Below are 12,616 nucleotides of genomic sequence, written 5' to 3' on the forward strand. Positions count from 1 at the left end.
GTCTGTTCATTAAATGGTGTTGGGAAAAATGGACAGCCACGTGCACAAAAATGAAACTAGACCACTATCTCATACTACACACAAAAGTCAACTTCAGGGCTTCCCTGGTGGTGCAGTGGTTGAGAGTCTGCCTGCCAATGCGGGGGACACGGGTTTGTGCCCCGGCCTGGGAAGATCCCACGTGCCGCTCCGCGGCTGGGCCCGTGAGCCATGGCCACTGAGCCTGAGCTTCCGGAGCCTGTGCTCTGCAGGGGGAGAGGCCACAGCAGTGAGAGGCCCGCGTACCGCAAAAAAAAAAAAAAAAAAAAAAAAAAAAAAGTCAACTTCAAATGGATCAAAGACTTGAATGTAAGCCCCGAAACCATAAAACTCCTAGAAGAAAACGTAGGCAGTACTCTCTTTAACATGAGTCTTGGCAGAATCTTTCTAGATATGTATCCTCAGGCAAGGGAAACAAAAGCAAAAATAAACAAATGGGATTACATCAAACTAAAAAGCTTCTGTAGCACAAGGGAAACCATCAACAAAACAAAAAGACAACCTACCAAATGCGAGAAGATGTTCATAAATTATATACCCAGTAAGAGGCTAATATACATAATATTAAAGAACTCATACGACTCAACAGCAATAACAAAACAAACACACAAGCAAACAAAATTACAACCAGATTAAAAAATGGGCAGAGGACTTGAATAGGCATTTTTTCAAAGAAGACATACAGCCATACAGGCACTGGAAAAGATTTCACTATCACTCATTATCAGGGAAATGCAAATCAAAACTACAATGAGATATCACCTAACCTGTTAGAATGTCTACTATCAAAAAGGTAAGAAATGACAAGTATTGGCTAGGATGTGAGGAAAAGGGAGCGTTTATACACTGTTGATGGGAATGTAAATTGGTGCAGCTACTATGGAGAACTGTATGGAGATTGCTCAAAAAAATTAAGACTAGAACTAGCCTTCTTGACCATATTTCCACATGCCATTCTCTCCTGAAACGTAATGAAAACGTTCTGTTTTTAAAACAGTTGTGACAGACTATGAAAAGTGGATACTGTACAAAAATGTGGAATGGAAGAGATCGTGGGGCAAGCGAAATGAACCACCGCCAACCATACCAAAGACCAGCCTTCATCCAAAGAAGGTGATGTTGTGCATATGGTGGGATTGGAAGGGAGTCCTCTATTATGAGCTCTTTCCAGAAAACTAAATGATTAATTCCAACAAGTTCTGCTCCCAGTTAGACCAGCGGAAAGCAGCACTCGATGAAAAGCATCCGGAATTAGTCAACAGAAAACGCATAATCTTCCATCAGGATAACGCAAGATCACATGTTTCTTTGATGACCAGGCAAAAACTGTTACAGCTTGGCTGGGAAGTTCTGATTCATTCGCTGTATTCACCAGACATTGCATGTTTGGATTTCCATTTATTTCGGCCTTTACAAAATTCTTTTCTTGGAAAAAATTTCAATTCCCTGGAAGACTGTAAAAGGCACCTGGAACCGTTCTTTACTCAAAAAGATAAAAAGATTTGGGAAGATGGAATTATGAAGTTGCCTGAAAAGTGGCAGAAGGTAGTGGAACAAAAGGGTGAATATGTTGTTCAATAAAGTTCTTGATGAAAATGAAAAAAAAAAAAAAAAAAGAAGAGAACTAGCATATGATACCCCTTTCCCATTTCTGGTTATTTATCCAAAGAACACAAAAACACTAATTCAAAAAGATATATGTTCATTGCAGCATTTTTTACAATAGCCAAGATATGGAAACAAACTAAATTGCCCATCACCAGATGAAAGGATAAACAGATGTGGTATATAATACCATGGAATATTACTCAGCCATAAAAAGATGAAATTTTGCCATTTGTGCAAACATAGGTGGACCTTGAGGGTATTTTACTAAGTGAAATAAGTCAGATAGAGAAAGACAAATACCATACGATTTTACTCAAATGTGGGATCTAAAAAACAAACAAGCAAAATAAATGAACAAATCTCACCAAACAAAAGCAAACAAGCAGATACAGAGAACAGAGTAGTGGCTACCAGAGGGGAAGGAGGAAGGGTGGTTGAAATGGGCAAAGGGGATCAACTGTATAGTGGCAGATGGAAACTGAATTCTTGGTGGTGAGCATGCTGTAGGGTGTAGAGAAACAGAAATACGAGGTTGTATACATGAAGCATATAATGTTATAAACTGATGTTACCTCAATAAAAAATAAATTAAAAAAATGTATTCTGCAACATTTATTTGCCACCTACAATATGCTGGACTCTGGACTAAGCATCAGGAATTTTGGGGTGAAAACAACACAGTCTCCCATTGTCTGATGGGAGAGTCCAGTGTGTAAAATGGTCATCACACTGTAATATGAAAGGGATTATAAAAAGCGTGTATAACTTGAGTCTTCTTTTAAATTATTTCCATAGGATAAATTCCAGCTAGTGAGATTCCTGGGTTACATTGACAAATTGCTTTCTGAGAGGTGTCACGCAGGACAAGAATATCTCAGTGGAGAATGGGGGGCACCAGGTGATATCTGAGCAATGTCACTGTACCCAGACACCATCCTGAGAAGGGGTAGAGGGACCCCTTCAAGCTGTTAGGAGTTTGGGCTTTGAATTGACTGCTTTACCTAAAAGAGGTCTGAAAATGAAAGAGGTTAAGTTACCGTTAAACCATCAGGTTTAAGTATCTTGCCAATGCCACTTCATCTTTGCTATCAACAGAAGTTAACATCTAGAATAAAATGCAATTATAAAAAAATTTTTTACTTTTATGTTTCTGAGTAATATATAAATTTCGAAACTACCACCACCAAACACACACACACACACACACACACACACACACACACACACACACTCACTTGATGTCTTTTCTGGGCTTTTTGTTCCTTTATTGATTTAAAATGTATCTTTTTAGGTGGGGGGCCATGCCCTGCCATATGCAGGACCCTAATTGCCCAGCCAGGGATCGAACCTGTACCCCCTGCAGCGGAAGAGTGGAGTCTTAACCACTGGACTACCAGGGAAGCCACCCCTAAAATGTACCTTTAAAGTCAGAACTAAATTTTAAATGTGCTTGGGGCACTTTGAATCCACAGGCAATGTAGAAAGACATAATTCTTTTTTTTTCTCCTCTATTAATAGGCGTGGTTGGCATTTCCTTATACTTTGTGTCAGAGGAACTCAAAACTTTCTTGTATTGTTAACATTGAATGAGATGGGTGATGGCCAGCGTGGAAGGAAGCTTCTTGCTGAGAGTAAACGGAGGAGAGTGGGACAATTTGGAAAACGCTGCCAGAATTGTCTCTAGAGAATCCCAGCACGTCCTTTTGTTCCCTCACATTCCCTGTCCCCGTTTGCAACTGCTGGCCCGGCACCATGATTAAAAAAGCCCCCTTTCACTTTAAAAAGTGTCCTAATCTGAGTAACGAAGGGCATGGTCACCGTAGCTATGAAGCCCTTTTGCCACAAGGTGGCAGCATCTGCCCATGGTTGAAAAAGCACCGTAGCTTGCGGGTGGTTCCAGCATCTGTGGCAAGAAACTACCCCCTTTCTTAACCCAGGAGAGGGCTGGAAATACAGCACGAGACCAACGAAATGAGGGTAGCTTAGAAAGCAAGGAGGTCATCTTGTCCATCCCCCAGACCTGACAACTATGAGAGAAGCTCATAGGATTCTCTTAGCGTGTGAAGTCGGACCTTGGTTCAAGCATTCCTGTGTGATACCCAGGGAAGGGTCCTCTCCACCAGCAGTTTCTGAGATCCTGACCTACAAAGACACTAGTCCTTGCACTGAAGGTGCACACTACTTAGATATGTTCAACTGGCCCATGAAGAAGGTTTTCCTAATGATCCTTTAATTGTTAGCTCTCTTCTTTTTTCTTCCTGTTTTTGGGCTGAATTCTTTCCTCCAAAAGGATAGGCTGAAGTCCTAACCCCCGGGACCTCTTGAAAATAAGGTCGTTGAAGATTTAATTTGTTGAAATGAGGCCGTACAGAGTAGAGCGGACCCATAATCCAATATGACTTGTGTCCGTATAAGAAGAGAAAGAGGTATGGATTGGAGTGATGCTACCACGGGTCAGGGAATGCCTGGGGTGAAAGAGGTAATCATTTCCTAGAGCCTTCAGAGGGATCGTGGCCCTGACAGAAGACTTTGAAACTGAGCAGACATTTTTTCAGAGGAAATGTAGATGGCCAACAGGCATATGAAAAAATGCTCAACATCACTAATCAACAGGGAAACGCAAGTGAAAACCACAATGAGTTATCACCTCATTCCTGTCAGAATGGCTATCATCAAAAAGAACACAAATAACAAATGTTTGGCAAGGATGTGGAAAAAAGGGAACACTTGTACACTTTGGTGGGGTTGTAAATTTGTGCAGCCACTATGGAAAACAGTACGGAGGTTTCTCAAAAAACTTAAACTAGAAGTACAATGTGACCCAGCAATTCCACCCCTGGGTATATATCTGAAAAAAACAAAAACACTAATTCAAAAAGATACATGTACCCCAATGTTCATAGCAGCACTATTTACTATTGCCAAGATATGGAAACAACCTGTGTCCATCAACAGATGAATGGATAAAGAAGATATGGTACATATATACACAATGGAATACTACTCATCCATTAAAAAAAATGAAATAATGTCATTTGCAGCAACATGGATGGACCTAGAGCTTAGCATACTAAGTGAAGTAAGTCAGAACCAAAAAGACAAATCCCATATATCATTTATATGTGGAATCTGAAAAATACAACGAACTAGTGAATATAACAAAAAAGAAGCAGACTCACAGATATAGAGAACAAACCAGTGGTTACCAGTGCGGGGGGTGGGAGGGGTGGAGGAGTGGGAGGTACAAACTATTGGGTATAAGTCAGGCTACAAGGCTGTATTGCACAATGCGGGGAATATAACCAATATTTTATAATAACTATAAATGGAAAGTAACCTGTAAAAATCGTGTAAATTTTTTTAAAAGAATATAAAGATCAAAAATAAATAAATAGGGACTTCCCTGGTGGCGCAGTGGTTAAGAACCTGCCTGCCAATACAGGGGACACGGGTTGAAGCCCTGGTCCTGGAAGATCTCACATGCCGCGGAGCAACTAAGCCCGTGCGCCACAACTACTGGGCCTGCGCTCTAGAGCCCATGAGCCACAACTACTGAAGCCCGTGCACTTAGAGCCCATGCTCTGCAACAAGAGAAGCCACCTCAATGAGAAGCCCGTGCATCGCAATGAAGAGTAGCCCCCGCTCGCTGCAACTAGAGAAAACCCGCGTGCAGCAACGAAAACCCAACGCAGCCAAAAATAAATAAAATAAAAAATAAATAAATAAATAAAGAAGTCTTTGAAGGTATTGTGCATTAAGTAGAGGTTTGATTAGGTCACTTCTAAGGTCCCTCACATCTTATGATTCTATGATAATTTATGGTTCTAAGAGAATCCTTTCCTAACTTCTTAGGTTCATTGAATTCTCTCACTCTTTTGAGGTTTTATTTTTCTGAATATGTAAGTTTGTATTGATATTTGAGTTTTGCTGTTTCTTCCACAATTAGGTCGTACATTTTTTGAGGACCATACCTTATATTTATGCTTTACTACCCCCTCCCTAAGGCACCCAGCAACACTGCAGATGGTCACTGGGTTCTCAATAAAAAGTGGTCAGGGAGAGTTGCACAGGGAGTTTGGGGTTAGCAGATGCAAACTATTATATATAGAATGGATAAAAAACAAGGTCCTATTTTATAGCACAGGGAACTATATTCAATATCCTGTAATGGGAAAAAAAAAAAAAAAAAGAGTGCTCAGGGAGGAAGGGTGGATCCAGCCCCGTCTTGCTTTTAGAGAGCAAAGCTCCCAGGCCCAAGTAGGTGCAGCTGCAGGATTCCAGCCCCTTCTCTCCTTCAAGATAAACCTCAGCTTCAAAAATTGAACAGTTAGGAAGGAAATAACCCCAGGAACTTTGAGGATCCTAGGCATTGGCTTTTGAAATGCAGAATGAGGCATCATTGTAGAAGCCATAAAAAATGAAAAGATTTTAAAAAGGTGAATGAAAGATTAGGGGTAATGATCTCTGAAGATAATCTGCCTTCTCAAATTAAGATGTTTTTTTACTGTAGAGCTTAAAAGATGATAATGTGAACAAATAAGCTTTATTTAGAACTTGCGACTCAATGAAATGTCCTATCATTGTGGAGACTGTCCCATTGTAGCAAATCTGGAAACTAAATGCATCCATCTGCTTGTTTCAATATTTGGTGAGGAAATGGCCTTGGGAGCCTCCTCTTATCAGCTTCTGCGGGATTTCGGGCAAGCTGGGCAAGTAACACAACATTCTTTCTGTAAAGGAAAGCGGAACCTGCCCTTTCTGTTTCCTACACGTATACAAGCTTAAGTCCAAAGAGCATGGAGATATTTTTGGGGGAGATGGGACCCGGGAGCTTGAGAGGGGACATCTGGTGGATGACCCCTCCAAAATTTTAAGTCTCAGCTTCTTCTAAACTCTCAGAGTCTGCAGAATTGATCCACCTCTCCCTATTAAGAACTAGCACCACTTTCTCTACCTCCCAAACCCCACCACCCCCTCCTTGTTTGAAGACACTACAGAGACCTCTCCCCACCATCTACTTTTCTAGTAAGTAGGCTTCTAATGAGAGGTAAGTCCCAGCATCACCCAGCTGGGATATACTGAGCCTGATAATCGAAAAAAGGGAATAGACCTCAAATGAGCTGCAAGTTCCAGCCAGCATGAACGAGCAAAAGTCAGAGGATTTCACATGGGACTGGATTCTGAAACTGCTGAACCAAGGGGGCTGAAACATAAGAAAAGATATGGAAGAGTTTCTTGTTTGGGGAGCGCTCTCCAAGGATACAAGAGTTAACACCCTGGCAAGGACTTCAGGAAGTCCTCACTGTTCCAACGGCTCCTAGAAGCGTGGAAAAATTGATGGCCCAAGCCAGATGCAGCTGAAATGCCAGAGCTGCCCCAGCGGGCAGTGGAAGAAGTGATGAAAGGGTTCAGGAAGGGATCATGCTAGAGAGGATGTTTTATAAGGCTGAAAGACTTACCAGATGATTCTGTTCCATGAGAAGGCCCGGCGAATACACCATTCACAAAAGCTAAAAGAAATGAGCTAGTGAGAAAGACACCAGCATCACCAAAAAGATCGAGAGGGGCTCTCCTCTGTATGCCAGGCTGCTGGTAGGAGAGGTAGGTGGAGAAATTGGCTCAGTGATACCAGTGGTGTTGAGAGGCCCAGACCAAAGAGGCCAGGTGGATGCAGTTATTACGATGAGCAGTAAGTTTAGAGTGGCAGCCAACGGGCCTGACCCCAGAAAGTTATGGACACGATTAAAAGAATATGGTGTCTTGGGCTTCCCTGATGGCGCAGTGGTTGAGTGTCCGCCTGCCGATGCAGGGGACATGGGTTCGTGCCCCGGTCCGGGAAGATCCCACATGCTACAGAGTGGCTGGGCCCGTGAGCCATGGCCGCTGAGCCTGCGCGTCCGGAGCCTGTGCTCCACAATGGGAGAGGCCACAACAGTGAGAGACCCGCGTACTGCAAAAATAATAATAATAATAATATGGTGTCTTTAGAGGCAAAATAAACACTCAACCAACAAGGGTGTTTCTTGGCTTATATCACTAGAAGAAGTCAAGGATGGATGACAAGGAGTGTAAGGGCAGCAACCCCAATAAAATGTCAGACTCAGATTCAGCCAGGTCCCGAAGAGAAAAAAAAAGGGAAAAACCTACAACACCAAACATACAGAGTCATGATTCCGTAAGTCCTTCCCAAAGGGACCCACAGTTGTTTGATTGGGTAACTGGGGGAAGGGGACCCCCAAATGTTCTAAGAACTATTGGACACTGACTCTGAGCTCACATGATACCCAGAGAACCAAAGCATCATCACAGCCCCCTGTTCTAACTAGTGGGGTATATGGGTAATGACTAAAGTCCCTGCCAAGGTCTGGTTTACAGTGTGCCCACTGGGTCTGCAGGTATACCTCCAGTCCCTGAATGTGTAACTGGGGTTGACATGCTTTTTAGCTGAATCATTGGGTCTTAGGCTTGTGGGTAAGAGCTATCCTAGTAGGGAAAGCCACATGGAAGCTTGTGAAACTGGTGCCTCCGCAGCCAAGATAATAAATACAAAATATTATTGCACGGTAGGGAGGAACTGTTGACATTTGTACCACCCTTAAGGATCTAAAGGATGCAGAGTGGCAGTTCCCATAATGTCACTATTCAGTTCAATAGTTGGCCCCTTCAGAAACCTAGTGGAGCCTGGAGGATGACAATAAACTACTGCAAACTCAACCAAATATTAGCCCCAATTCCAGCCACTGTATCTGTTTATCTACCACAGCAGATTTGACCTGGCCTCTGGCACGTAGTATGAAGCCTTGGTCTGATGAATGCATTCTTTGCTATTCCCTTCAGAGGAAAGGCTTAGAGACCATTTGCACTTATACGGGTGAATAACAACATAGGTTTGCAATTTTGTCCCCAAGGCTACGTTAACTCCTCTGCCCTATGTCATAATATAGTCCAAAGGGATCTGGACCATCTGGACATCCTAAAGAATGTCACATCGCTCCATTATTTATTGATGGTATTATGCTAATCAGGCCGGGTGAGCAAAATGCACCTAGAATGCTGGAGGCCCCAGTAAGACACACATGCCTCAGAGGATGGGAGGAAGGCCTCATGGAAGTCCCAGGGGACCACCCCATCAGCGATGTTTTTAGGGGTCCAGTGATCAGGGGCCAGCCAGGAACTCCCATCCCAAGTGAAAGACAAGATATTATATCTTGTACCTTCCACCACAATGAAGGAAGCAGCGTATTTGACAAGCTTCTTTGGTTCTGGAGGCAGCATACCCTCCATATAAAAATACTGCTCTAGCCCATACACCAGGCAGCATGAAATGCTTCTACCTTTGACCGGGGCCCAGATCAGGGTCCACATCCAGGACCTCGGCAGCAGGTCCAGGCTGAGATGGAAGCAGCCCTGCCACTTAATATTAGAGGTAGAGGTGTTGGGAAAAGATGCTATGTGGAGCTTATGACAAGCCCCAGTGGGAGAATCACAGCCTGGGCACGTAGTCCCCTGTGGTTGTTTGGCAAAGCCATGCCACCTGCAAAGGAGAATCATGTGTCTTTTGAAAAACAACTGCTATCGTGATACTGGGCCCTGGGAGAGACGTAACACCTGAACACAGGACCCCAGATGAATGTGCATGTGGAACTGCCCATCGTGAACTGAGAGCTATTACACCTACTAAGTCATAAGGTCAAGTATGCCAGCAGCAACTCAGAATAAATGGGAAGTGGTACAGCTGGGACCAAGCACAATAAGGGCTTGAGGGCACAAGCAGGCTGCATGATCAAGTAGCCTGTCCCTCATCTCCACGATCACTGCTGCACCAGTGCGCCTCCATAAGGGGCCACACAAAAGCACACATTAAACCACATGGAAGAGGAACAAAACCCAGGCTTTGTTTATAGATGAGTTGGTTTGATATGCGGGTTCAAGTTGAAAGTACCCAGTAGTTGTGTTACAAGGAGTGGCCTTGCAAAGCAGAGAGAGCAAGAGAAAGTCCTTCCAGGAAGTAGAACTTCAGGCAGCGCACCTACTCTGTGTTAAAGGAAAAACGGCCTGATGTTAGAATAGAGATGGAGGCCTGGATAGAGAAAGATTGAAAGATTGGTTAAAGACATACGGTTGGACAAGGGAGCTGTATGAAGTGTGAAGCTCTTTGTATCATAGGCTAATGCCCACCAGAAAGTATCCACCATGGAAGAGGCACTAAATTACCAAGCAGACAGAATGATTTGGCCATCTGGCATCAGCCAATTCCAGGCATTGGCCACCGTGGTGCTGGTACAATGGACACAAGAGAGAAGTGGGCTCCCAAGAACAGCCTGGGCTCCCACTAACCAAGGCTGAGTTTAGCACTGTTGCTAACGAGCGTCCAACCTGCCAGCAGCAGAGCTGAACACCAAGTCCCCTGTGCAGCACGATTCCTCGGGGAGACCAATTGCTCCTCCATGGCAAGTTAATTATTTGGAGCCCCTTCCATCCTGCAAGGGCCAGCGATTCGTCATCACAGGATAATGTCTATTACAAATAGCATCATAAGCAAATAATCCCAACCAGTAAGAAATATATTTGTTTTAATCCCCAGACTCAAGTCACTCCAGAAAGGTTATGCTAAGAGCTGTGGAGCATGTTTTCTCACACTGATCTATACCAACGTCCTGAGATGAGTTTCAGCTAAGATCTTAGGCTGCATGTATACTCCTATGATCTATGAAATAATATCCTGGGATTCTTTACTCTGTGCTTTTACCAGCAGGAACTTAACCATCTCAGTGCTCTCCTGGCTGCCTCCAGAACAAACGTCTTCTGTGTTTGGAAGGTGTGAATGTTGCTGGACCGTAATCTTTGCTGTCAGCCAAATGATGGTTGGAGCTGTAAAAGCCTGCTAATGGCATCATAAAACAATTATTTGTTCTATACAATTACTTTCATCTGTTATCATTTGGAGGAGTGACAAGTTGCATAGTTCACCTTCCTCTATGAGTTTCTTTTTTAAAAAAATTATTGATTTTTGGCTACGTTGGTTCTTCGTTGCTGTGCGCAGGCTTTCTCCAGTTGTGGCGAGCAGGGGCTACTCTTCGTTGCAGTGCGCAGGCTTCTCATTGAGGTGGCTTCTCTCGTGGAGCGTGGGCTCTAGGTGCGTGGGCTTCAGTAGTTGTGGCACGTGGGTTCAGTAGTTGTAGCTCACAGGCTTAGTTGCTCCACGGCATGTGGGATCTTCCTGGGCCAGGACTAGAACCCGTGTCCTCTTCATTGGCAGGCAGATTCTTAACCACTGCACCACCAGGGAAGTCCCTCTATGAGTTTCTGAGGAAGTGATAAAGAACTTGTAGTAATCCAAGTGTTTTAAAACAATGTTTTCTTCAGCCTTCAGTATTCTGACCAGAGCTTGGCTGAGGGAGGGGGAGGAAGGATGTGTCTCTCCCGTAAATAACAAGGATAGAAAAAAGCTTACGTGTGTGGGTAGAGGAAGCAGAAAAATTTGCAGTGATGTGTAAGGAGGAATGTAAGTCTTGACCACCAGCGACATGGAAGCATAAAACATCTCTATACATTGCTCTTATTCATTAGAAAACATGTTTTGGAGAGGAAAGAGATCAATACAGATTGTTTCAGCACAAATGACTTTTCTTGCATTGGTTAGCATTCTGTTTGCTGATTTTCCCTCTGCTGTGTCTACTGAACAAATAAAATCCTTTGCTACAACTGGGATTAGAGGTTGGAGGTGGGGGGTCAGGGAGTGGACAAAGTTCTTCCCAGTTGTGACATTTGGTCTAAGTATTATTTTGCCTTTTTCTGGAGTCTGGGCCCTGTAATCAGAAGGTCACAGTGTCATAAACCTGTGTAAAGAGGCCACCGGTGGCTTTGTGCTGGGCAAGAGAATTCAGTTATGTTCCCAAGAGAAGTAGCCAGTACCGTTTTTACCCCCATAAATCTTCAGAGAGGGGACCAGCTTGGCTCTGGACCAGTGCTCTGAAAACTGGCCCATGCTTTCCAAACTAACTGGACTTTATAACTTAACGTCTTTACTAATCAAATAGTCTTTAAGGCACTTGCTCCCTGTTGCTGTAAGCTAAGCTATTAATCCTATCAGATAATATTTATTGAGAATTTACTGCAGGTTGTGCCCTTTGAGTTACATGGATTATCTCACTTAATTCGCGTACGAACTTTATAAGGTAGGTGCTATTATTCTCCTGTGTTACAGATTAGGAAAATGAGGTTTAAAGAAGATAAGTAATCTGACCCACATCACTTTCCCAGCAAAAAGTACAACTGGGATATTAATTTGGAGGGAGCCTGACTCCAAGTCTGTGTGATCAACCATGAGGCTATACTGCTCTCTGGGGAGCTGGGAGGGGAGAATCTAGCCAGCCATCAACCCTCTCTACCACCTGCACAGAGATCGTTCAAACCTGGGGATAAGCCTCTGAAGGCAGGACCACCATGTACAGTTCTTCAGGTTGTACACTGCTCCAGCGTGCCACGCCTAAGGGGATGCCATCCACACCGTAGTGTGTTCAAACTTACATGGGAGGCCCTAGGTGTTTGTGAAGATCTGGAGCTCACGACCAAGTCCTGGGACAGCAGTACACATGGCTGTGCACAAGGACACTGGCATGCACAGATGCGTGAGACAGTCTCGTCCCAGCCATATTCCAGGCATCCCATGGTGGTGTTTCTTTTCCTCTCCTATTACTTTCAGTGGCTCAATTCCTACCCTTACCCTGCCTGCAAACCTGGAAGGGGGAAAGCATAGGTAATACATACTGCCCCAATGGCTATCCAAGTTATGCAACAATACACCAACTAAATTTATTTTTCTGAAGGAAGAAGTGCCACTTCTAATTGGCTCAAGGATGCTACATACTCTATCGGGGTCCTGGTGAGGGTCTTTAACTGTAGCCCGCAGCACATGTATCCTCTGGAACCCCTTCCTTGTTGAGTGCTTGGGGTATATCTGCCATTT

This window comes from Delphinus delphis, chromosome 1, assembly GCF_949987515.2.
Source record: "Delphinus delphis chromosome 1, mDelDel1.2, whole genome shotgun sequence".
NCBI classification, from domain to species: Eukaryota; Metazoa; Chordata; class Mammalia; order Artiodactyla; family Delphinidae; genus Delphinus; species Delphinus delphis.